General features: G+C 31.3%; 1 protein-coding gene across 3 annotated transcripts in view; it reads left to right on the top strand.

Moving 5' to 3' along the window:
• The window catches only part of LOC143190406 (uncharacterized), a 194,736-nt gene that overhangs the window by 62,924 nt on the left and 105,597 nt on the right, over window positions 1-26,215 (top strand). For 2 of the 3 annotated variants that reach the window (XM_076394664.1, XM_076394666.1), the window contains exon 2: window positions 20,554-20,619. The gene's annotated coding sequence lies outside the window, so the exon portion shown is untranslated. Of the gene's footprint in view, window positions 1-7,092; window positions 7,247-20,553; window positions 20,620-26,215 lie in introns of those variants that run through there. The other variant, XM_076394665.1, reaches the window with a different exon arrangement.

The raw sequence follows: 26,215 nt of genomic DNA, 5'->3' as shown, positions 1-26,215 counted from the left end.
TGACCTTCGCATTTTACAATATTACTGAAATTTCTTAATTTTAAAGTTCTGATATCCCAGCCCTAACTTAATTGTCAAATTACAGCTAATGTGTCCTTCATATCTACGACTTTGGGTTACGATGAAAATGCCAACTTCGTTATAATTGGTTTTTGTTTCATTAGGCAGGCTTTTCCTTTATATATATATATATATATATATATATATATATATATATATATATATATATATATACTAGATAGTACTCCATTTAGTATTTTTTTATTGATTCAATGTATCCAGACGGTAATATTGGAGTACTCAAAAACACATTTTCAACATTCATTATTTGTTACAGGCAATAAATTACAAGATTATTGGACAAAAATCCAGTTCAAACCTAAGTTAGTCTTACTGACTTAAAAAAGTCAATAGATTAGTCAATAGGCAAAAAGTCATAGATTGTTCAAGGAAAGTTATTCGACACTGAAGAGAAATGTTCATTGCTATAAAGTCTTGTTCTCTACATGGTGGGGTCAAGGGGTAATGCATTACCTAGGTTGCTAAACCCGAATGAAACTGTGAATGTCTACCGACGTCAATTGAACAAATTTGGTGACATCCTGTCGCTATAAAGACCATCAATGACAAGTAACAGACGCAGATATCCTCTTGCATGATAACTCACGATCACAAGTTGCGAAGAATGCTCTATTGGAAGTGGAATGGCAGGTTATTTAATCAGCTGGTGAGAGTGTTTTCACGTACCAAAGGAGAACTTCACACTGAGTGTATTTGTCAAGCTTTTCACGAATAGGATGCCTCATTTGAGATAGGTGTTCGCGTTTCTCATAAACAATGGGGTATTAAAGAACGCGCGGATTTTGGATTGGAAAAGCTGAAGTTTTGCAAATTGTACCGCAGGTGTTCTCAAAAAGGCAGACTCAAAAAAGACAGCTTTCTGTGGGATTGGGAGTTTGCTTTTTTTGCAGAGTAGTGGATATAAAAGGTTATACACACGATTATCTTTGCAGACCAAGGTATATGGCTTTCTGGAGCCAGGATATAGCTATTTTCCAATTTGAAGGCGGTACTCGTGGAAATATAAACTCCTACAATAGAACAGAATGGCCTGAATTTTAGTTGGACTATCGACTGCATAAAACCATGTGAACCGTGTGGAACTCCTGAGGAAATTTTTTTTCCGTGAAGAAATTACATCATAAATTACATTTTATTTGAAAAGACTTAACTTCCCAACATGAGTGAAGTAGTGACACTAGGTCCTCGGTAAATCTAGTGTTTTGACTTTGAAAATTGGACCATCGTGTCATACTTAATCGACAACTTTGAAAACATCTAAAAGGGCGGCGGATTTTGGTTGCGACGCGAGCAGCTTGATGTAAATTATGTGGTTTGCATCTATGAAACTATTAAAAGGGAATGGTGCGAGAGCTGATCAGACTGATGGACCTGTAATCAGATAGATTCCATTTGGTTTTATTCCTTCGGATAATTCAACGTGCACATGTTTCCATTCTTTAGGGAAATGTTTGCCCAGAGATGAGAAAATAGGCTTAGTGCTGAGTAGCATATTTATATTATTGAGACTTAATAAAAGTCCTAAAATTGTGCAATGGTATCATACACTTGGTGTGAACATTTTTACCATGCATTAATATAATTATTTTCAAGCATATTATAGGTGACTACATTAATTGGATCGATTCAATCCCGAAAAACTCTGTTGGTAAAAAAGAAAACTCTGAAATATAATTTTCAAATTATATTTAAATTATAAATCTATTAATTGGGTACCGAAAATTATAAATCGTGAAAGGAATAATTAGATAAAAATGTCCCCTTACTTCGTTGCACGATTAATTCTTAGACAATATCGATTGAGGTCTCCTTGGGATAAATTGATTAGTATTTTTATAAAAATTTACGTTATGTGTATCGTGGTGCCGTTCCCGAAGTTTCAGGGATAATTTTGATTACAAGAACGACGCGAAAAAAGGAATACAAAACAATTTAACGAAGCGGAAACCGTTTATTTTCAGCGGAAATGGCTTTTTCGTTGTAACCGAATGCCTTCAGAATAATGTAAGTGATTATAAATTGGACATAGCGCTAAATATGCTAATGGTTATTAAATATAATACATTTCTACATATATGTTCCACATAATTATATAAAATCCCGCCGTATTACGAAACATGTATGAAGCAATATCCGGGGAAATAATATTCTCGGTAAAAAATAATATATCATAGACGCATGACAAAATACAATATTCTTCAATATTTATTTATAGTTGCGTTGTTTTATCCTCAGAGCCATCATAATGGCTAACATAATATTCACAGAATCAATTAAAAACTCTTGAGATCGGTAAGGAATAAATAGGGTTAAAGAAAATTGTTCAAAGAATTATAGAACATTAGCAAGGGATGGTACTGTAGCGACCGCTACAACCCTTTAGGCCACCACGTATTCACCTACACCAAGTTCAAAGGTTGGCAACGCTGGTGGATTGGCACCATGCGGTTCCCGGCTATAAAAAACCAGCAAGACAACATCTCGCTCTTTTTTCTTTTCTCTATCCCCTTGTAACAGTACCACTTCCACAGCGCTACCGTACTTCCTTTACCTTAACCTAATATCCTGTCCATTATCCCCTCGACCACATGTATCATTTTAAATCGAAATAAACAAATATTTCTACAACCAGTGTTTTCAGTTCTCATGCAAATTCCTTCCACAAAATACTAGTGAGTGTTCGGACAACCAATCGCATCGACAGCCACACATTCGGACCGACCGACCAAACGAACATTCCTACAGTACCAACATCAATTGAAGTACATACCAACATCAATTGAAGTATATATATATATATATATATATATATATATATATATATATATATATATATATATATATATAATCAACTAATTATTGCCTCAATTGGCCACTAAAAAAGACAAATATAAGAAATAAATATAAAATAACCATATACGAAATTGAAACTAAGTTGTATTCTTAGGACAATCACAAATATAAACATATGACCATAATGAACCTATGATTATCGCAACAACAGAAGAGTCGTCCTGTCGCCTTTACCACTGTCCCAGTCAAGCCAGAAAATTTAAGAACGTGTTTTGTATTTGGATGTTGATAGACAAAATTACTCACCCGCCATAGATTATTATCTCCCATCTATTTTTCACTTGACCCATATGCCTAAATAGAACGACAATGTGTTATTTGTATTGTATTTAGGTTCAGTTTCCATAATATATAATATGCACGTTAAATTAGCCATCTGTTCGGTACGTTCGTTTCTCTGTTACATATTATCTCATAGTATGGAGGAACTCACATCAATATTACAATCATTTCACAGTTACGTAGTGCAGCTCCATTTTCTCTAATAACGAAACCTAAAAGCCAATGAATATTGAACGAGTCCATAATCGATCTTTAGGACTTTACATGAATTTTGATGTTCTGTGAATTATAAGTAGTTCTGTAGTCAAATATTTTGAAATGAGCTTGCAGTGTTTTCTTCCGAGATAGTAGTAGAAGGCCGGTCCTAGATGGTTTTTTATTTTATAAACATGGTTGTGAATGAAAATCTTGAGATAAGCGATGTCAGATTTTATAAAATAGGATTTCCAGGCAGGGGTTTTTAGATGATAAAACAACCAGGAGGAAATTCCAAGGAAAGTCGTCCGCTGATGCTGTACAGCTCATATTGGAAAAAACTTGTTGAATGAAACCTCATTAAATTTTCATATGTTCCTCTAGTAGAATTTTTTATCTAAATGTTATAGGTGTTATTTGCAACTGATATAACCGTTTGATCAAAGATCTCTTTTCGATATTCTAAGTAATTAACGCTATTAGTCACGTCCTATGTTAGGTCTTCTTTCTTTAGAATATTTTGTGTGTGTTGCTGTCGCTCTGTTCCGAATATTATTTATTACACGGGAGACCATCTAAATATTTTAGACCCATTGTGTACATCCGTTAATGGATTTGTTGAAGAGTCAACATGTAATAGATTCTTGGAAGATGGTTCTATGACACGCTCTCAGAGTGGGAATATTGACTCAGGGAGGTAGGCGGTTTACCAGCCAGTTAGAATCACATGAATATTCACAATGAAAGCCTACATTCACATTTTAGCCATTGAAGATGTAGTTGAATAAGTGCTTTTTCAATAGCCGTATTATGCAAGTATTTTGATGCAAGTCTCATTAAAATTAACTTGTGACTAACCAAGCCACTTGTACATCCCTGGTGTTATTAAAAACATATCTAGAAGGGAACTTCTCTGATATGCATAGGAGAATTATCGCCTTTATCTTATTATACTAACACATTAAAGCTATATACACTAATATATTGGATATATAACAGTAATATTTATTATTTTATATAATAATAATTAATTCTAGTATTAATCATTATAAATCTAATAATAAATAGAAACTAGATTAGCCGAAAAAACAAATATACTGGAATTTACATTTTCATGCATACATTTTTATTTTCATGTTTCATGATGCATCGTGTATATTCTGTAGTTCTCACTTTATAACAAAATATTCGGAACTAAATTGAATATTTAAAACTAGTGTTACCATATACAGTAAAAGTTTCTTTATTCCCGGGATATACTTTTTATAAAAATAATAATAATATAGAAACTAGGTCACCATTTTTAAAGCTGTGTATAAGATAGCGTCAATAAAGAGCTTTCCCTGCATAATAAGTTTATGTAAAATTTTTCTGTTTTATTTCTCAATTAGCTATAGAATTGTGAGTTAAATATTAAATATATGACTTATAAAGAATTAACATAATCTGTTTCTGCTAGTTTCATGTATATACCATGATCTTAATATGATGAATTGCTATTGTGGCGACCGCCACGACTCTTTAGGCCACCACGAATTTATTAACAAGTACAAAGGTTGGCAACGCCGGTGGATTGGATCATGCAGTTCCAGGCTATAAAAGACCATCACGACGACGTCTCGCTCTCTTTCTTTTTTCTCCGCTACTTTGTAACAGTACCACTTTCACAGCGCTACCGTACTTCCTCTACCTAACTTAATATCCTTTCAATTCTCCCGTCGACCACATGTATAATTTAATATTAAAAATAAACAGTATTTCTTCAACCAGTGTTTTCAGTTCTCGTGAAAATTCCTTCCAAAAATAGTAGTGAGTGTTCTGACAAATTATCGCAGCGGTAGCCACACATTTCGACCGACTGACAGACCCGACGAACATTCCTACACTATGATTAAAATGGAAAGCTAATGTGTAAATTCGGTACTTTATCTCCGAAGTGCATTAGTAACATGGAAAAAGATCGCTTCTAAAGTCGGATGATGATATTTTTGATCTATTACATACCATCTTATCATCATAACCATTGCATCGTTGGATGTAAACGCTAGTCTTTATCTATCTGTTCATATATAGCTCAAAAAAAGCTTGTAAAAATCAATTCACTGAATGAGTTCTTTCATGAGCTTTATTTATCAGATTCAAATTCCATCTTTAATTTTTGCAAAATTTATTTCGACACTCGCGTTAAGACCAACATAACAGGAGAGGAGAGAGGAGAGAGGATCATCTAAAAATAACGAAATTTGAGATAACTGGAGGATAAAATTAATATTTGAGCAGGAATACGATATAATAAGAATATTACCATACTTGTCATTTCAAAAATACTTTAAAACATTTTTAAAAAGCCGAGGACGAAGATTATCAATTTGTCCTTTAGTAATACTTATTCAATGAAACCATACTATAGCAAGTCATTCGTTTACTCAACAAAAAGTTATTACGCTACAGAATTGACGATTTCAGTACGTCAGTACATCATGTTTCGCAAACGTGTCAAAATTGGTTTGTCCATTTTCTTTCCGGATATTTCGATATTGAATATGAAACTCTCCCTATTACCAAATGAAGCTCCTTACTTAACAATGAAAATACTAACAGTGAAATATTTTATTCTTTAATTAGTTTGAAATTTCATTCACTTTTCGTATGATAGACATGTTCAAACTATCTGCGTCTCTGAATTTACTCCTCACAAATACGATCTTGGAGATTTAAAAAAATTTAAACATCTAAAAGGCTTCAGCACACAGATGATAGAATGTAAATGTTCAAACTTCCGAGTCATACAGAGGGCTGTAATATTTCCTCTCATTTACACTCATCATGTAGCTGAGAAGCAGAAGATCCTGCACCTTGACCGATTCGTCTTATTACTTCAGCAGTAGCAAGTATCTGAACTTGTTCTAACTAGATCCTGTTGAGATGTGCTAGCAAACGACCTTGAATCTGTCGACAAAAGCTAGAGAAGCAGAATTTAACAAAAAAAGACCAGAAGATCTCGATACACAAAACGTTGTCTTTCATTACGACAATGCTAGATTTTAGACATGTTAAGCGAGTTGAAAAAATCGGGAGAGACTAGCTAGGATGTTTTGATGATGAGATCCTTCTTCCGGTCTTTACAAAATTATCTAAATTTTGTAAAGTCTGGTTTCAAAAGAGACTAGTGAAAATCACTTGGGGTATTTTTTCATCGAGTACACTCAGAAGTTTTACAATATAATTGCTCTATCATTTTCTCAGCAGAAATGATAAAATGTCAACATTGACTGATGTTTCAAATAAGTTTTAAAAAACGAAATTACCTTTATATGACTTTATGTTAATATAATAGAAAACGATGTAACTATATATATATATATATATATATATATATATATATATATATATATATATATATATATATATATATATATAGTATTTTTTCATCGAGTACACTCAACCAATAGTTTTAAAAACTCTTTTGTATAAGAGTTTCCAGACACTCCTACCTTATTGTAATTTTCCAACATTTTTAGATTAAGGCTCGATGAATTGCAGGATAATGGAAATAGAGGTCTACCCTTTCAATGCCGCTGAATAGCAAAGCGCAAACGCATGGATATTTTCTTGTAAAGTTCACAGCTAGCTTTTCTCAGTGCTTCACCGGACGTCGTGCGAGTTCGAGATGATAACACGCTCTTAGTTGATATTACGCGTTTTCGATAAGAGATCTGGATCTATACGGTACCAAACTCGTTGTAAATACATTATTGTTCACGACTGTGCTAGTAGCAGTTTCTATTATTTAATCAATAGGACATCGATGCTTAGATTTTATAGTTATCTACAGGTTAGTAATAATATATATTTTTAATACACATGCACATTCGTGAAAATCTAATTAGATTATAGTTTCTTATCACATATATATGTAATATATTTTCTTTTGAGTAGGGTGTGCATCATTAACAACATACTGTTTATATAAAAATAAAGTTAAACCATATTTCTCGTTAAAGCAACTTTTACCTATAAGACATATAACCAAAAACTAAAAAGCACACAGTAGAGTACTCTGAATAAAATTAACTAAACTTAATGATTAAGGGTGTTAAATAATGCAATTTTCTGGTAAAGCGTAAAGACAAATAGCTTTCAAAAACTATATACCTTACTGGATTTGTTAATATTGATCTATAATATTAATTTCTGAAGGACAATTAATCCATGAGTAATTATTTTTAACGGCGGTCTGATAAAGAGAGTATCTGAAACACAGGTCTGAAAGAGAGTATTATTATAAGTTGTGAGATATTATCGCTGACAATCGCTTATATCTCTATTCTTTATTGCTTATATAAAATTAGTTAATCAACATTTACTAGTGTATAATTTTTTCCTTTTCTGTTTAACTTTATATTATTTTTAATCAGAACCAATACAACATTCATCACCAACTTTTCATCATCCAATTCGTTTCCTTTATAACTAAAAATTAATGAACTGACGGTAATAAAAATATTTCACCACTGAATATTCAAGTTATAAAATATCTGTGTAAGTTATGTGATCAAAAAATAAATCGCAGACAGGTTATTTATTTTTCCAAATTTATTTCGAGCTTCTCGAAGTAATTTTACTAAGTGACTTAAGTGATTCAACTGACAATAATTATGTATTAATTGGACAAAGGGTTAATATGGACAGTGAAGCTATGTATTACTACTTAATAGAGATTTTTTCATTAATATATGTTACTAGCCGTTCCCGACGAACCTAAAATCTTTATAAGAACTTAAACATCCGGTATATCTATAGAAACGATTAATTGTTTAGTGTATGTGCCCTACCAAAGTTGCAATACTTCAATATAAACATGAAAGTGGAGTCTCCCGTCATGTCTCTTTACGATTCACTAAGTGAGTAGCCTAAGTGAGTCAAAATAGTCTCGGTGTAGGTAATTATTCCTATAGTATATGATTATTTATGTTACTTTTTGCGAGAGATGTCCCCATAGCAGGCTTCCAGATCAGTTTTAAAATTTGCCTCCAGAAAAGAAACTTATTTTCTTCCCATTAACTAAGACATTTTTTCTTTATATTAAAATTAATTTTTTTTTTTTTAGTATAAAGCGTTGTTAGTTATGTATGTTAGATTAAAGATAGTTGCGTTGTTGCTATATGAATTAGTATTATTTATTGTTATTGTTCTATGTAGTTTAATTACATGGAAACTCAATATAAACTGATTTGCTTTCTTTAAAATTTATTCTTCATATCTGAATCCAGTTATTTATATTGTTACTTGCGTTTTTTTGTGGTTTTAGCAAATTTTGTTGTAAAATAAGCTCCGTTTGGTTTATTTCTAAACATTCTGACTAATATATAAGAGTTTAGCAGTTCAGCATGTTGATTTGGTAAGCCAAAGTTTGTCGAGAACTTAGGCTATACCTAATAATATAGCTCGGTAGACTTTTTTATCTTCGTAAACTTTGAGTGTTTATAAAACTAACATTTCTTCTTCCTGTAATTGTTTATAATCTTTTTAACGCGAGCTTTTGACATACTTTATTTATTACCAGTAACAGTGAACTAAATATGTAGATCAATACTTCATTTGATGGTGATCCTTGTATTGGAATCATAATAATTTCAAACATGCTGCAGACATTTGGAATACGTAAATATGCTTCTCTTAAGCAAATCTTACAGCACTTGTCTTCATAATTATAGGCCGATACTTTCCTTGGGTTTTAGTCAGTCATCAAATTTTTGTACTCGTTCAACAAATAATTATATTAAAATTCCCTTTATTTTGATTTGGGTTTGAAATATGACTGCTATTTCAGGGCGATTTAATCGGACACTCTTAATAGATAATACATTGAATGTTCTTCCTACCCGGAAGTTGCATAAGGTACCTATTAGCTTATGACATCATCTTATTCATATATCGGTATTTAACCGTCAATGACACATGGATCTACTAATAAACGTGTAAATTATGAGTACTGTTGGTTAAGTATGCAATTATCATAAGACAATGCAATTTAAGGGGTCAAAAGCAATCGTTGAATAAAAAAAGCATCGAAAATTTTTAAAAAATATCATAATTGAAAGTATGTTCCTTAATTAAATGGGGACTTATTGAGAGAAAACATTTTCTGTTTTAATCTGTATAGTAACAATAAATAATATGCAGCAATATATTTTGTTTGAATGTATTTTATAACAAATTAGAATAAACATTATTATGATATCAAAAAAATATTTTCTTAAATATTCATATAAAACCTATATGGCTGCTTAAAATAATCAAATACCATTAAAAACTCGGTTTTTATGTGAATATATTCCATATCCATTTTAAAATTTGTGACAAATACTATCGACAAACAGGATTATGGAACAACCAGGCGAAAAAAATCGACGATGACAAAAAACTCAAGCAAGACAAAATCGTCGTGGTGTTCCTTGTTTCAACTATCATTGCCAGGAAATACCTGAAAATAAACACTGGATAGCCACACGCTTCCACACAGAATAATTGTGGAATTCAAATGCTATTGGATTACAAAAACGACTTATTGGATATGAACTGTTGAAATTTGATCACTTTGATCACTTCATTTGATCAAAATATAACTAGATATAAAACCTTAAATGTACAACAAAAACTGATACTCCCTTCATATTTATCATTTATAAATCAATACATTAATTACATACGATTCAGTATCTATATGTGAATCTAATTTAAACCCGAATAGTAAAAAAATTAAAACACCAGTAATCAATTTATAACTTGGTCATGGAACAAAAACAACGTTAGTAAAAAGCTAAAGCACAGTCGAAATTCAACGAATAAATATTGATAGTTATTGCCATACTGTAATATAAATATTTTAATTTTGCAAACAAAATCGTTTTATTTGTATGAAACAACAAAAGAACAAATCAAATATATTTTTATGTAATTTTATATATCGTATTAGGCACTTGCATGTATTCTGATAGTTTTTTCACGTTAAGAATTAATTTGTTGACAATAATTAATACAATGCATATTAATACATATATTTTCCATTATTTTCTACAACTTTTGTGTCAAAAGCAGCGTTCTTTCATAGATGATTTTCATTATATTGGCATCGATTCATTTTTGTTCTTCTTAAGTATTTTGAAAGTATTGCATCAACCAAACCATTATGCGTCCATTTAAAAATGTGATAATTAAGAGTGTATCCCTCACAATTGTTGTAATGTGTGTCTAAGTCATGTCATTCAAATGGACGACTTTGCATAGTTAATCATTATTGATGGCCTTTTGCAACAGCATGTCGTTCAATTTTATTTAGTTGGCATCGGTAGACAATTGGAGTAACAGTTTCGTTCGATGTTAGTAGTTTGTAAAACATTATACCTAAGTGTTCACCATATGTACGCAAGACTTGATGGCTACGAATATTACACTTTGATATTGATGTGGATGACTCTTCTGGGCTGACCTATGACTTTTAGATTTAGGGTTGTGACAGTATATTCACTTTTCATCGCCAGTAACAATATACTATAGAAAACTCACAAGTAACAAAACTCTATCATTCGGTGGCGAAATGGTAATTCAAGTGGTACCCATTTTCCCTCTTTTTCTCTAAAATCCAAGAGGTTGACTTGACTAATACCCATGTACTAAAAACTATCCGAATTTTATTTAAGATCTCTCTGAGAGTTCTTTTACTTAATTATGTTTCCTATAATTGAAAACGGTCAGCTCGAAGTGGTAATTTGAGTTTCGAACAGAGAATGAATAGAGAAATCGACCATATAGGTAGCCATATAAGGTGAATATTGTGGTTTAGCGAAAATAACCTTTTTGTATGTTGCGCTGTCGAGACTTGTAAAATCTAAGAGTTATCTTTTTACATTTCTGGCATCTTGCGACCAACTTGTTCAAATAATAGATCTTGTTTACATCAGACTTCTTATCAAGGTTTTCCTCGCTGGTGGTATCATCAACGAGGAAAACTATTATTAACTGAGTATCCAACAGAGGATGAAACTATCTGAAAATAATGTAGAACCATAAAAATGTATACAACACTTAAGAGTAGTATTATTTTCAATTAAAATGGCTTTACGCGGTTAAATACTTCATTAGAGACTTATCCAGTTTCAATTAGATTTCTGAATTGCTAATTTAACAAATTAGGTAAATAATATTGTAACACTATCTATTAAAATGATATAGTGTTAATATATCAGACACCCTTAGGGCCTAATAATACGGCTGAAACTTTATTCAATGGATAGTTTAATAATACTAACTTTGTATTTCATCCATTTCTATATGCTAAGATGTTCGCCTTTTTCACATTTCCACCTATTGCAAAATCTTACTACCAGAACATACCTTTCATATCGAGCTCCCTCCGACTAAACCAATATTGAAATCGTTTTAATATTCGACTGAAACCATCAATTCTAAAAGTGTATTTGTTTCAATACTTTGTAAAATACAGCACTTCCCAGTAATATTATAAAATGAGATTAATATTGCTCAATAAATTAAGATTAATAGTAATATTAATTTATGTACTTTCTATAATCAAGCCATATTATAGGTAAAACAACATCAAATATATTTTCTCTGAGTTTAATTTAAATTAATGTTTGGGAAATTATTAACTATTAATATGTAATAATTATTAAAAAGTAGTAATAATAAAATTATAACGGGATATCTAAAATAACCTAAGACTTCTAGATATACGAGAAAACTACCTCTACGAATAACAAAAAATTGCCTAAATACACAAAGTATCCCTTAGAACATTCTATATTTTAATTTGAATTGCGCTGAAATGGTTAATGTGAGACAGTAGTTAGGGATTTTGGTCGACGTGCCTCACGTACTAGGTTGCAATTTTATACTGAGATCAATATTCATTGTCCAAGAAACTCGGGCGAATCAAAAAAAAATTGATTAGTTCACTAAAGCGAGTTATATATTAAACAAACCAATGTCGGGATTTGTGTCTGCTATTTTGAAGAAAGTGGAGATCCAACACATACTATATGCAAATATTCAGCCTTTTTATGAATTCCTTCACTCCATCATGACAAAAAATTACGTTGAACTCTATAAAATTTAATTAGCTCAAGATTCATAGTAACTTGTTTATAGAATTCGTCCTCAGACAAGATTGTCTATCGTCTCGCCAGAGCTATACACCACACGACACAATCAACCGTTTGACATCCGCAGAAAACTTCTTCGGTCGCCCTACTACTCGAACACAAAAATAAAGAAATGAGACATCGTTTGCCTAAATGAAATCCGATTTTATTTGAAAGTGAAAAATCATAAATTATCTGGATGGAGCTTTAAACAAATTGATAAGCTTTATCGTGTGTGACATCGACATTCCAGTGACGAATTTAAACTTAATGTTCCTTTACAAACGTATATAGAGTATTAAAAGATGCACGACACTTTGAAAGAGGGCAAATAGTTGCTGCTCGATTACACGGACTGTCTGTCACGAAAACAGGTGAATAAGTTAACGCTTCAAGATCGACAATATCCACGGTAATCACAGCATACACGAAACATAGTAAAACATCGCCGACGAAGACATATACTGGAGAGGCCAACTTTGATTGACAAAGGTACTAACCCATAAAATTGACAGCAGAAGTCGTCGATCACTAGAGTTGTTCCCTACGAAAGGACAGGTTTATGCATGGGTAAACCCAGAAGAAGACTACGATCTGAACTCCGTACATTCTACAGCCAGTTTTGGGAACAAATATGGTGGTATTGAACTACTCCTCATCACAAACGTGTCATATTCGAATATGATAAAACGCCCATAGACACAAACCAAATGGTTCAGTGTTGATTTGAGGAGCATCAAAATATCACAGCACAATTGCCAGACCTCAACATAATTTAACCATTAAGGGGACTTTTAGGGCAAAGAGTGAGGTGTAGAATTGAATGAAACAATATTTCGTTGGAAATTATTCAGACTCTATAATTTATTTCGACAAGAATTGTTAGTAATGACATGTTTTTAATGAAAATGGTGGCTCAACACCGTATTAATAAGTAAATATTGTTTATATGTCAGTATATTTCTTTACATATATCTTTCGAAAACAAATTTTGTTTACATAATGGTAGCTAGATTTTATGTTAGTATTTATGTTATTCTCCATTGTTTTTCGATATTTTTACAAAATCTTATTTTTAAAATTTAAATTTTGCTGGCCAATAAAACGTCATATCGTGTAATATATGTAGTATTTACCGAGTAAACTTTTGAGAACGTTAAGTTTAAGGATGAATCAAATTGCCTAGGTACCTATACTAGAAATTTAAATGACGCAATCAATTTCATAAGTGTACCATCCCTCCTAGTCCTTTTGCACAATGATTAGAATTGTATCATTGCTAACAATAATTATTAAGAATAAATTATGCTAATTAAATATTGGCAGGTTTTTATATAAAACAGGGAAAGATCACGAGTTCCAGAGTAAATTATAATTACAGACGTTCATGTGGTACTCTTTACTTGATAATGAAAATGATGCAACAAAACTTCAGCAGAGCTTAGCTTATATGTACTAGATCAATGCTAAAGTAGTTCAGGATGAGAGTTGATTTAGTTAAACAAAAAGTTTATTATGTATTTTCGGTAAAGTATTAATTTATAGCAATTTAAAAAAGTACAGAAATCTGTAAAAAGTTAATTTTTAATTCCACTTTTGGCGATGGAGGACAACAAATAATTATTGTGTATCAAGAGTTTATCAAATGTTACCTCTGATCGCAAAGGTTCGAATTTCGTGAATATCCCTTAAAAAGTGTTGTTTCTCTGATAAAAATGGGTAAAGACGAAGAACACAAAGTGTAGGTTTTATGAATTAGCATTTGAAGATTATCTTGATTTGGTAGTCAATGGTTTCAATATTATTTCGTTAATACGGAATTTTCATTTCAATAGTTTTAACTGCTTGTACATTTTTAGTTTTTAGCAGTAAGCACAATGGTGTCGATCCTATGTTCTTCAAAGTGCAACGGAAAGTCTTTACCGAAAATATTTTATTTCGCAATAAACCGACTTTATTAAATAACTGGTATTAATAAATTATTATTATAAGTACTCGAAATATTTGAATTAATCCTCTTAATTATCCTCGTTTAATAAACTTACTATTAGTTGTATGTCTTAATTTTTACAGAATTTTAGTGAACATGAATATCACAAAAGAAATACATCAGACATTTACCGTTGGATATGTTGTCCAGTGTCTTGTGTTACTTCCTCTATATCATTATCTCTCCCATGTCGCTGATACGAAGCCATTTCAAAAAAATATGTATAGCTTTGAGACGATACAACCACTACAGACCGCGAAAATATTTTTATTTTGAATTTAGTTTTCTTAACATATATTAGACGCTGAATATTCATCATATATCATCATTTATATTCTGATGGTTATTTAACTTTAAATAGACACTTATTGGGATTGTATTTCCATGAGTTCCTATAACTTGTTACCATTCTTTTGGAAACATGGCACTAACGTATCAAACTACAGATGATGGTTAGCAGCTATTTAATCATAAATAAATTTAAAACTCTGTGCCGGCAAGCCAATTGGTAACCAAAAGGGGCTATATCTGGTAAGTACTATGGGTGCAGAATAGCACAGTATATTTTTTACAACTGTCGCAACGTGTGGCCGAATGTTTTCATACAAGAGAATGACTTTGAGCCTATGACTTATTATAGCGTTTTTTTGCCACAATGTGTTCCCCAATTAATTGAATGGGCATCGGTAAATATCTGAAGTAATAGTTACATTCAGTTGTATTAGTTTGTAAAACATTACACCTTTCTAAATGATGCCATTTTACAACGAGACTTAGCATGAGTCCTCCGCTTTAACATCGATATGGTTACTTCTAAATTCGACTAATCCGATTTTTTACCCTTAGGATTATAGTAAAATGACCGCTTTTCATTACCAATCACAAAAATACCTTTTTTCCCTGATTATAATGAATGAATATGATTATGAATCACAATTTTATTCAATTGATATGCCGTTTGTGAGTCGTTTTCCATCCTTTTGAATACATCACATCAAAGCCTGTGGAAACTGCTAAATATTCAACTACCTACTAATAATTTACCAAAAATCTATAATAGGAGTTTAACAGACCAGCATCACCACAAGTTTATAAAGGAGATGACTTTCGCCAGTAGAGATATTCAAATCAAACAATAAAAGCAATATATGTCAAAATGCAATTTTGAGCGTTCAATAATTAGGGTATATATAGTTAATTGTAACTAAACAAAACTGTTATTTTATCTAGAAAAATGTCAAAACTCTCGAATTTAACAGTTGCCGGACATGATCAGTTGTTTACATTATTTCCAATTTTCCAATAGATATGTCTGGTCAAAATACATGCAAGCATCTAATAATACATAGTAATACATAATACATAATAATTAATTATATAATAGTAATTAATGATATCATATTTGACATCAACAATATTGTATATTTTTAAATAATCCATTTTCCTTCTAAGTTACTCTTCATTAGTTATCATACTGTAATTTAGATCGATGATCATTTAAGATCAATTCCGTCACTACATACTTCGCTACTTCGCTTTTGGGTAAGACACTGAAGAGGAATTGATACTGAAGGTACTAAGATACTGAAGGAGGTGGTAACTAGGGCTCCAACTTATATGGTGGAGGCAAACATGTATATGGGCTAGTTGTGGCGTGATAGAAGATATCGTGTTTAGAGTTCCAATTATTTTAAAATAACTTGTTAAAATTGTCTTAGATATTGACAATAAAGACTTAAATTAATAATTTTACCAGATTTGAGCAGTTCATGATGACCACTTTCTTTCCAGTCCCTGGAACCACCTAGGGAAAGTGGTGGTCAAGATAGTACAACAAACACCTTCTTTGACATCAATTAAAAGCTACTTGTTAAGCTATTTCAGACTCTGTTCACGACTTTTTTCACACATTATGGCCTGCCTTCTCACATCCTACGCGATCCACCTTTAACCGTCTGTAAACTAATTTCTTTTTAGCAGCGTTGTACAACAATACCAAGAAATTTAGTCTTATTTAAATGGTTCAAAAATATTTCATGGTCGACATTATCGAAGTTGCACGGTCCACTTCGATACTTTAAGATTTTTATTTATCGACTTTTTCAGCGATTGGCGGTATTGGCATTCATTTAAGCATCCATCAACATAAACACTACATAATTTTTTATGAGCCTATACTGAATATTTTTCTTTTTGGAAATAATGAAAGCAAAATATGACGAAATTAATCTTCTGGAAATAGTATTTTGAAAACGTAACTGACCTTTCATTAGGAAACAACGTTTAAAGCTATTGTATTTCAAATGCTCTAGAGCTAAAAGTTTCATTGAATAAGTATTTCTAGAGATATTCCACTATTACTATTCCACTATTAGAAGAAAATCCAAAATTACTTTTCCTTGCCCTAACATATTGAGCTAAAAGATTGTAACTAAAATTCTAAGAGATATTTCCTGAGGATCATTACCATACTAGATTTATTTACCTTTTATATACCTTTTCATATAAAATAAGTAATTGCATATATCCATGCCTGAAGAGGGATTCAAACATTCGAATACTGAACTGCAAATTTTCCTCAACATTATATCCGCCATACTATATACTTTATATACTACATATATACCAAAAGCCCGTAGTTTAAATCAAAAGCCTAAAGTTTAAATCAGATGGTGTTAAAAAATACTGTGTGCCCTGTCACTATTGAGTATTAGCTATCTGTCTTACACGTCATCCGCAAGCGATATGGCGTTCCGTCGATCGATGACCAACTTAATAAGATTCACCTTCATTTATTTCGCCAGGTTTGGAAGTAGAACGTTAATGGCTAAGAGCATATCCAAGACAACCTTGGATGTATTATATTCAGTATCATCACCGCTACCAATTAACCATCAGAGAATGTAGAGTGTCCGATAAGCAAAGGCCGTTATAAATAATTACAAATTACGAGTTATTTGAAGTTATTCCCGTTAAAAGAGGTTATTCAGTAATATGACGGTTTATTTGCGAAAATATTTTAATTTGATATACATTCTAAAACATTAATAAATGCCATATATATATAATTAAATAATTTTGATATCAAAATACATTGATTCAATGAAAAAACATTGAAACCGTTTAGATTCCGATATGTTTCACTAGTTAATTCTACAAATGTTAAATGAATGAATTTACTCTTCCATATAAATTTAAACAAAATTCTAAAAAAAAAAACTTAGATTAACATGCTCATACACAATATAATGCAATAATATTTTTTAAATTAAACTATATGAAAGATTATGAATATATTACTTAAATACCGCTAACTGGAAAACTGAAAATAAAACTAACTGGAACTGGGCATCCTAGAATATTTTTCTATTCATTTGTTGCTTTGTTGAACTTTATATCAATGACCATTAAGCAGTTTTGTTTTAAAATCATAATTCCGTCGCTGCAGATTCTCCAATATTTCTTTTTTGTCCGAGAGACTGAAACGAAACTCGTAGAAAGTGAAACAAATGGTAGCTAGTTGGGGCTTCCGTCTATATGATGGGTGTGTATATGGGGACGCATACAAACATATATGAAATCTAGTTTAGGCATCATGGAAGACAACGCCTGTCTTGTTCACCAGTTTGTTAAAATATGTTGATACAATCGCCTTAACTGTTGATAGTAAAGAGTCAAATGGTCGATAATGGTTTCGCTATATTCGAAAAATTCATGAAAAAAATGCAGATGGTGATTAAGAAAGTGCAACAAGCATCATCTTTGGTATCAGTGTGAGCTTCGCAACTGCTTGTTAAGCTTGTCCAGACCGTGGTATAGATTGTTTCTTGATTATTTTTAACTTGATATACATTCTAAAAACATTAATAAATTCTATGAATAGTAACAGTTTTAATATCAAAATACATTGATTCAAAAAAAAAACGTTCAGATTTCGACATTTTTCACTGGTTAATTCTATAAATATAAAATGAATGAATTTACTATCGCATATAAATTTAAACCAATTTCTAAAGAAACTTAGGTTAATATGTTCGTACACAATATTATGCGATAATATATCTTTAATTAAAATAAATGGAAAAATTATGAATATAAGTTTTAAATAAATATAAAACTGACTGGAACTGGGCATCCTTGAATATTTTTCTTCTCTAGATTATTTTGCTAAAAATTTTATAAAAGGAAATTATGGGAAAATAATCATTGGAGATCACCTGAATTATGTATCACACTCCGATGTTGGGTTCGATTTTTAGAAGCTCTAATTAAATTTGTATACCTAAATCCAGAAATCAGTAGTAGAACTCTCAGGGAAGCACAGGTTCGGAAAAGGAAACGTAATTTTACTTTTTAATTGCCAGGGATATAAGCGATTTCTTTTTTTCGGAAAGTTAATTTACTCATGTAAAAGACTAATCAATGATGATTGAATGACTGATATTCGTAGCTTACTTGGTGTTATGGGCGGCTAATATGAGATTGCACTATGTAATAAAACCAAATTATCAATTAATTATCAATGTTTATCCTTCTACTGTTGCGATAGTCGCTGGTTCAAATCCTGCTGGGGCATGGTCGTAAATTTATGTTTGTGATTGTTTAATATTTGTGATTCTAACCATTCCAGTCACGCTAGTAACCAAGCTGGGTAAGACCGGACATCTTCTGGGATATTCTCCAAATTGGCCACTCGCCATTCGGCAGGCTCAATGCCGAGGACTGTGGTTCGGAGCCCACGTAACAGTAGGACCAGTCCAGATAAACCGTCGTGGAAAAAACGAGACTTTAAAATATAAAAATGGTTACTAGCATATCACATTCTGAAAAATACATTCAGTGGCATTCTGCAAACCGATATATTGAATTTTATGTAACACGGAGGTCTACAATTATTTAGTAACAGCAAGTCTAATAGAGTAAGTTATGGTATAGTATGTGTGGAAAACTCTATTAGTATATGGCTAAGAACTAAGCTAATGTAACCTGCTTTTAAAAATGTTACTCTGGAAGTTTCTATCCAAAGCACAATAAACTAGGTTAGTTCACAGCAACCTCAGCCACCATTGGTGACGTACGTTACATACTGAACTACAATACCTCTGCCACGAATTCACGAACTCGCAATCCAACGTAAAGAGTAGATATAGATCTATGATCGTCTGAATGTGAGATATAATGAATTAATAAGTATTTAGAGTTAAAGGGTTGATTTATGTTAAACTATAACTGAACCTACAGTATTATGCCTACAATCGTTCCACATTTCTCTGTTAAATTAAAATAACTCTTTAAACTCATTTGTTAAGTTTTTGTTTTAAACCCTATATATGTTGTTTTAGAACTTGTGTATATCTAAATTAAATAGTGTAGAAGGGATTATAAGTCAACGCAATATTATTAAGATTTCTTTTATGAAAAACCTCTTTTGTCCTGATTGGATAATAGTTATTTGATCGACTAGTTTAGTTTAACTAACGTGTAACAAAATATGTTTTTTGCATATATATATATATATATATATATATATATATATATATATATATATATATATATATATATATATATATACTATTCTGTAAATAAACCAAATGTTTATTAAAAAAATAACTCTTTAAAGTCATTTGTTAAGTTTTTGTTTTAAACCCTATATTTGTTGTTTTAGAACTTGTGTATATCTAAATTAAATAGTGTAGAAGGGTTTATAAGTCAACGCAATATCGCGCATTTAGGATTTCTTTTATGAACAACCTCATTTATCCTGAATGGATATTAATCATTTGTTCGACTAGTTTAGTTTAACTAACGTGTAACAAAATACGTTAAAGTCATTTGTTAAGTTTTTGTTTTAAACCCTAACTATTCTGTAAATAAACCAAATGTTTATTAAAATCTAAACATGCGAATATAATACATTAATTCTGTAACTGATATAACAAAGTATAATCATATAAACTGATCAAATGTATTTACTGTGTTTTATTACAGGTTCCATCCTATATGTAGCAGCATGGTTTGATGGTAAACTATCCGCTTATAATGCACTTGCTTACTGTAAGTATTATAAACGTAAAATAATAGTAATTATTATTTGTATTAACAGTCGCCCGTCAACCGTAACTGAGCTGTTTTCGAATAATATTCTATGTTATATTTAAAAGAGAGAAGAATTGTAAAAAAATATTTTGATAACATGCTTCAGAATTATTTCTTTTTTCGATTAGTATTCCTGGCGTTCATATACGTTGCTTAATTTATATTGATAGGAGTTCTTGTAATTACTTTTTAATAGGGCCTAGAGCTTTTTATTAATGATCACTAGATATAAACTATAAGTTTCAATTGTTTGGTATATGAAATGGGGAAAGATTTTAATTTTATTATTCCTATAGCTTTTTTTAATTTGTGAATGCATCAGCTAAATGAGTGTGTCTTATATGAGGATTGTTATTTATAGTTTAAGCCTTTGCAAAACTCAGTCTGATGTTTCCGGTTGGAAGTTCTATAACATCTTAATATTTATAACAGTGACTTAAAAATTTTATCTTACTAAAAAAAAGAGTTAATATCGTAGTATCGAGTAAAATAGGTCGTTATTTCTTATTGTTATTTTTAAGGTTGTTTGATATGGGGTATCAAGATAGAAGTGCATCGATCAACTTACTTGACAATAAGTCTTTAGGTGAACATTTAGTTGTGCAAAAGATTTGTTGAATCCCGCATATTTTGACAAGCAATAAAAATTGATGAAAGGAAATCATTACAAAATGCAGTAATGGTTTATCAATGATTGTGTGTGACATCTATACAGATGACGAACCTAGGATCTATGCATATGAGTCTCAAATAACAATCACAAACGTTTTTCTAACGGGTCTGTTGATTGTATATAGTAGAGATACAGAGTGGACAAGACTCAGAGTTTTACTAATATTGGCTCAAGTGAACGCAAATTGGATTGACCATCGGAATAATTCGAAATACAATAAAGCATACATTCATTAATAAATTATCGTATTTTCATTATTAGGATCATAATATAAATATCAGCCCCCATAAAAGTTTTCTTGTTATCTTTGATTAAAATCTTGGACATTGTCTAATGGTTTGAAGTCGTATGATGTCTCAGTTATACTTTCTACCTTCATATTATTGTGAATGAACCAAAATACACTGACGGGTCCTCACTTATCATATAACTTCATTGAACAGGATCATCGTTTTTCTTTTCATAGCCGTTACGAAATTTTCATTTCAGAATATTTCTTATCAAATTTACCGAATTTTTTTTATGTATTATTTAATTTTATCATTCCGAATGAAGATTTAGGTATTTCCTTCAAATCTTTTGACAAATTTTACTTTATGTTTTAACTTTTCTGTATTTTAATAATTTTACTAAATGAAATACTTCTGTATTAGAACATAGGATGTATGAACAAAACACCATCCTGGAAGGAGATTATCGTATTCGCAAAATGAAAGATCATAGTCGCTGCTTCTATGAGCTACGCATGATTAGATCCAAAACAATGTCCATTAATTTAGCGATCATCAATGTTCACTTCAATGTTATATGATCATCAATGTTACACGGTTGACTCACAATGTCTCTGCCATTTTGTGACTTTTTGAGTCCTCGTTGCATTTTATAAGATATAGATATAATATAAGTGACTTTTATCTAATATAAGAGTAAATAAAAATATTATTATATATTATTTCCCATACATATAGGAAAAACCTTTTATGTTTTTCATCTATGCATCATATGATATATATTTCATGTTAATGCTATTACAGACAAACGTATTATAATACTTCATTTAATATATTCCGCATACGTCATCCGCTTAACATATACGCAAAATACATTTGGAAGTAAAATTATGTTCCGAAACCAAATTAAATGCTTTTGAGATGTAATGCGATGTAATTAAATAATCAATATGATTCGGAAACTATTATTTTCACACACAAAATAGGGATCTACGAAGCATGTGCTCTTATTTGTTTTGCTATTTGTCGTAAATTTATTTTAACCCTTACTATACTTTTATTTATTATTCTCCTCTTAAGTCAGATACATTTTGATATTATTCAGGTATTAACAGACACTTACTGTATAAATTATCACAATACCACTGGGTTATTAATTATTAACATAATTAAAATTCAATTATACCAAACTTATAAATCCCCACTTATATTATAGAAGGTTTTGTCTTAATTTCTTGCAATTATTTTTAATTATCATTTGTTTGGCAATCTAATGGCGATGTTTCAACACAATCAACGTACACCAGTAGTGACTAAAATTGACATACAAATGAATATGTTGTTTACTTATCCTTAATAGTAAAGGAGAATATGTTTTTCCACAAACTGGGTTTCAAATCCGAACAATTTTCATGTTAACACAAGAGGACGATCCAGCTACTGCTCGGCGAGTCGAGGGTTCAAATCCTGCCAGGAAATGGATGTAATATTTCGGACAGTAATCATAATTGTTAACTTTAAATAGCGAAATTCTCTCAAATAAACCCTAACTCTTAAAAATGTGACTGTATATATAACTAAAAAAATTATTTATACTAGATAAACTTATATGCTTATAAACACTTATAACTTAATAACTTAACTATCTATGTTATAAACTTAACATCCTAGTCTAACAAATAATGAAAATGCTTGGTAATGTTCAATATTGTTTAATTATATATCATTATTAAAAAAGTTATAAATTATTAACGAACAAACGTCACATTATAATTTCCGGATCCCGTAGTAGTCAAAATGTTGTTTGTGTAATTTCATATATTCTATTTGCAATTGTTCTATTTTTTTAAGTTATCCTAGTAAATATTATGTTTCAAATTATTATTACTTAGTTAGCTACTTAAAAAAGCAGAAAATTTAAGTTTCTTATATTATTTTTAAGGGAAGATGTAGCATATTTTTTCAAATTCAATTTTGCACAATAATTTATTCCCAAATGACTTTTCATGTAGCCCCAAAGAAAAGATCCTTCCAGGTTTAAATAGTATAATTTTGGTAGCTAGGTTCTAAAAAATCAATCTTTTTAAATACATTAATTGTTTGTTTCTCGTTAAGGAAACAGAAATATATCTAAAATAAATCTAGTTGTAACTACCAGTGATAAAATCCTAATTCACTTACCAAAAGTATGCCTAATGTACGTAAACACATTTAAATATAATCCGAAAAGCTACCATTAAGCAAAACAGACAGTTCCCTTTGTTTCTCTATCCTCTGAAATAAAAAGTCAATTTTTGGACCCAAATGGTAGATAGGTGAAAAATTAGCTTTAATCATCTTTGCTTCTTTCAAATTGCATCTTTCTAGTAATACTTATTCAATGAATCCATATCAGCATATCCATCATCATCATCATCAATCCATAACCTGCGCCCGGTAAGAGCGTTTATTTTTCAATCAATACTCTGCTGTTGGTGCAACAGGACTTCGAACATTCTTCATTAAATCTCATAACAGTTGACGCGATTGGCAGCAACTATTCTGGCCAAAGACAATGGTAGTCTCCGGCTAGATAGTTTTCAATGATCTTGATCGATGTCTTTCTCCGAGCTTTCGAGAAGTCTGTGAGGAATTCGTTTCATATTTTTTCGACAAATATGTTCTTTTGGGATATGACCTTTGGAATCCACATCTCCGAATTTGTTGTTTAATATTTTCAACGCGATCTCGACGCGAGACAAACATGTAGAATTTGACTTGACCATCGATTTTGAAAAAATTCAAACTTACGTATATCAGATTGTAACAGTGTCCAAGAATCCCTTGGAGCCTTACAAAGGGGCTGGCAAAAGTAGTGTTCTACAAAGGCCGATTTTAGTCTTGATTGTAATCGTTCATTTTCTACATCTTAGAGAAGCAAACTCTCAGCGTGGTAGTAAATGAACCATTAATTTACATAAACTATAAATAAGCAATATATTTGCAACTTGAAGGATACGATAAAACTGTAGCCTAGTGCATATCAGATGCTATATTACCCTAACAATTTTCAGTAATTTACAAAATAAGAAGCAAAACAGACAAGCATTGGCCATTTTATAATTTGAATATTATATTCCGGGAAAGAGTCTTTAAAGAGCTTCACCGTATGAACAGTAGCATTGTCTTGCCGAAAAATATAATTCTCATCAGAAATTTGTATATACATTTTTAGGGTAAATTTTATATGGCTCGGTGAATGGAGGTAAAACGAAATGAAACTTTGGTGTTTACATTATGTGGCTATATAAAAAATGTGAAAATACAATTAGATAAAACGGTGTTACCTGGAGACGAGGCTTGGGCAGTCGATGGTGGCACGTCTAAACCAAACGATGGTCGAGTACTGAATGAATGGAAATACCCTTCAATAACATCTCAGATAAACCTCTCGGGGTTGCCAGCTAATCGTTATCGGGTTCTAGTTGGAGCTGCTGACTCCCCACCCGTGTTCAACATCTGGGATTATATTTCTAGGTATTTTGTAGACCATCATTCCGATGATGTAACTCTATGTTCCACGATGTAACTTAATGTGGAGCTACTCTGTGACTAATCCGTAGTCACATACTTTACGATAATTCAGAAAAAACCAATAACGACGGTATCCGACAAAAGCTGCCCAAAGCCGTTCAAAGAATGTTCAAAAGAGGTTGAGTTCAAAAGAATGTGAAAGAAATAAAATTTGGATAAAAATTTAAAAAAAGTGAATTGGAAATAATGAAATGAAATTGAAGCTTCATTGTTCCAGCGCTAAAATAAAATTTAATGAGGAACAAATGTTTGAATGAATATAGTGTTGAAGGAATAACGGTAAAATCGAAAATGAATTGAATTAAAAATATTAAAAATATTGAAACAAAAAATATAACGGCCACGTAAAATACACCATGTTGCACGTACCCTCCATTTACGAGTCCAAACCCAATTTTACGAAAGATCACGTCGGGGTCACCACTTTAGGGTAAAATGATATGGCTCGGTGAATGAAGGTAAAACGAAATGAAACAGTGGTGTTTACATTATGTGACCGTTATTTATTGGCTATATGAAAATGTGAAAAATACAATTAGACAAAACGGATGGCAGCGGTGTTACCTGGAGACAAGGCTTGAGCAGTCGATGGTGGCACGTCTAAAGCAAACGATGGCCGAGTACTGAATGAATGGAAATCCCTTCAATAACATCCCAGCTATTCGTTATCGGATTCTAGTTGGCGCTGCTGGCACCCTGCCCGTGTTCAACATCTGGAATTATATTTCTGAGTATTTTGTAGGCCGTTATTCCACTATGTAAAATTCGACATGCCTCAAGGTCGCTACACCTTTTTCCAGAAATGTTTTGTATATCTGTATATGCTACAAAATATATAGTAATCCAATACATTGACTCCTCCTTCTAACAAACCTTTGCGATTTAAAACAATCTGATCTAAAAGAATCTGCGAATCTAAAAGCCAAACATTTATTTTGATTAAAAGTTGAAATGAAATATCTGCGGTGTGCTTAAGATTTGTCGCGGAGCGTTTATTAATCAATACAATTTATTTTACCCTATAGGAAGTAGAAACTATCTTACTTTTTCCTTTTACTAAATCACTTTTCCGAAAAAG

This window comes from Rhynchophorus ferrugineus, unplaced genomic scaffold, assembly GCF_030347505.1.
Source record: "Rhynchophorus ferrugineus isolate W39M unplaced genomic scaffold, kcgeb_rfMv2 rfM2, whole genome shotgun sequence".
NCBI classification, from domain to species: Eukaryota; Metazoa; Arthropoda; class Insecta; order Coleoptera; family Curculionidae; genus Rhynchophorus; species Rhynchophorus ferrugineus.
The sequence above is the reverse complement of the archived record's forward strand: the minus strand, read 5'-3'. Positions and strand labels throughout refer to the sequence as shown.